This window comes from Petromyzon marinus, unplaced genomic scaffold, assembly GCF_048934315.1.
Source record: "Petromyzon marinus isolate PM22_M1 ecotype Great Lakes invasive population unplaced genomic scaffold, UKy_Petmar_22M1.pri1.0 PM_G_Scaffold_18, whole genome shotgun sequence".
Classification (NCBI taxonomy): Eukaryota; Metazoa; Chordata; class Hyperoartia; order Petromyzontiformes; family Petromyzontidae; genus Petromyzon; species Petromyzon marinus.
Genome location: NW_027422739.1, coordinates 1,012,501 through 1,015,000, shown reverse-complemented (window position 1 = coordinate 1,015,000; position 2,500 = coordinate 1,012,501). Strand labels below are relative to the sequence as shown.

General features: G+C 41.2%; 1 pseudogene; it reads right to left on the bottom strand.

Annotated features, from left to right (window-relative positions):
• The window catches only part of LOC142911564 (28S ribosomal RNA), a 9,390-nt pseudogene that overhangs the window by 3,066 nt on the left and 3,824 nt on the right, over positions 1 to 2,500 (bottom strand).

Sequence of the window (2,500 nt, the reverse complement as noted above, 5' to 3'; positions counted from 1 at the left end):
TTCACCTTGGAAAATAACAAAATCTAATCTAAAACATCTTAAATAAAGCTGGTTTGTAGTCTTCTCTCGAACTGATGTAGTGCAAAAATAAAGAATTAAAATAACAAAGTCTAATCTATATAAGTGCTCTTGAATAAAGCTTCCTGTAAAAAATACCAAAAAAAATACCAAGTCTTCGTCTTGGAAAATAACAAAATCTAAAAGAAAAGAAAAGTCTTCTTTGTGGAAAATAGTAAAATAAAAAAAACCAAGACTTCACCTTGGAAAATAACAAAATCTAATCTAAAACATCTTAAATAAAGCTTATTTCTAATCTTCTTTGTAGGCAGAAAATAGTAAGTTACAGGACTCTCGAACTGATGTAGTCCAAAAATAAAGAATTAAAATAACAAAGTCTAATCTATATAAGTGCTCTTGAATAAGCTTCGTGTAAAAAATAGCAATATAATAAAAATACCAAGTCTTCGTCTTGGAAAATAACAAAATCTAAAAGAAAGGTCTTCTTTATGGAAAATAGTAAAATAAGAATACCAAGACTTCACCTTGGAAAATAACAAAACCATCTTGAAAAAAGCTTATTTTTAATCTTCTTTGTAGGCAGAAAATAGTAAGGCGAAAATAAAGTCCCCTCTAAGCTCTAAAGTAACAAATACGACGTGTTAAAAAAAAAAACTAACAATAAAAAAAAGAACCAAGACTTCATCTTGGAAAATAACAATCTAAATTGTGGAAAATAGTAAAATGAAATAAAAACCGACTTCACCTTCGAAAATAACAAAATCAATCTAAAACAAATGACATCTTAAAACAAAACTATTATTTGTTTCGGAGGTTGTCTATGACTGTTCATAGACCGCATAATTTCCACAGAACATTCTCAGAATATCAAGAGAGAAAAGCAGCGTTCTGCGGGAAATCATCTTGGCCAGTGATGTCGTTCTGGGTTTGGTCAGGCCCAGGGAGGTAAGTACCTCGTTATTCTCAAGGGGCCACTTTCCTCTTGCCCCAACCGGGAATCCAAAGAATGTGACCTTGCTAGCCTTCGTCAGCACTTTGACTTGATCACCAAGAGGGGTATAGTACGAAACTTTGTGCGAGGCAGCATCTGACAAGGTATTCTTTGAAAGCTCAAAACGGACGGTGACATCGATCACAACCGCCTCCTCATCTTTTGCAAACACGAGGTCAGGCTTTCTCATCTCTCCCGTCTCGGATATGAACCGTGGCTCTTTGTATACAGACCAGCCCAATCTAGCCGCTTCGTCTGCCAGAATGTTACTGATCTTGTTGTGTCGCGCAATTCTTGCTTTCTGTACTGCAGGACATTGACCGAGAATGTGCGAAAGGGACTCGAGTCTGGCAGAGCATTTCCTGCAGGAACGTAAGGCCCCATCTCTGCCTCTGTTCAAGCTTTCTCTTGTTGGGTAAATATTTGCCCTTAGTTGTAGTGCTGCGATAAAGAAGCATTGTTTAAAGCCGCACCATGGCCTCAACCAAGCATTACTGATTCTATCATGCGCAAAGTTTACAATGCCCCTTCCTTGAACCGGCTTTTCGCACCATCTCTGAAATTCATGCTCCCTCCAATCGCAGGGTCTCGGATATACAGGTTCTTTTGACACCGAGTCCCTGAGAACGAATGTTGGGATTGCATCACTGTCACCCCCTGCTCGTACCCACAAATTACGGTATTCTTCCTCCATACCATGCGAGGACACAATATTACGGGTGATAGCATCGGACGAGTTTGCTATACGTTGCAGCCTTCTAACTTGAACCGAAGGGATTGTTTTTTCCAGTTTCAAGATGGCAAGGCCTCCGTCTCGGGCTCTGGCATATAACAGTCCATCACAAGTTGAAGCGGGAAGGTGGAGCCATCCTTTTACCGCCTTTCTAATCTCTTGGTCCAACCCACGGAGAGTTGATTGCTTGCAGTCCGAGTGGTCTGCAGGATATAACAATCTGGGTAGGGCATAGGCATTGAGTAGTTCAACCTTCTGAGTTGGCTTCAGAGGCGCCTCATCGATTTTCGAGATCCATGTCTTTAGCTGACAATGTAGATCAGGCTGTATAGTGCCAGTCCAAGGGCCAATTTTCAGACCAAGGTATTTCGTTGATTCATCAGGTTGGATCATATGGACATCTTTATTTTTGATAGTCCATGGGTCGCAGTTGTTCACCGTATATGAATCTTTGGTTGGGCTTATCATGAAGCCCTGGCACTTTCTGGCCTGAACCTCCAATCCCGATAGCCCACAAAATGATTCCAAGATCGCTAGATTGGCGGCCATACCAACCCAAGATTCGCTCACCAACACCAAATCATCAGCAAACGCAAGAGCTGTCACGTGGTCGGTATCAATGGAGTACCCAACTCCGTGTGACTCTAGGGTGCATATCAAAGGGTCCATGGCAAGATTGAAGAGCAGGGGTGACATGGGGTCACCCTGTTTGACACCAACACGTATGCTAATTTCTCGAGTCGACTCGCCATTGCTTT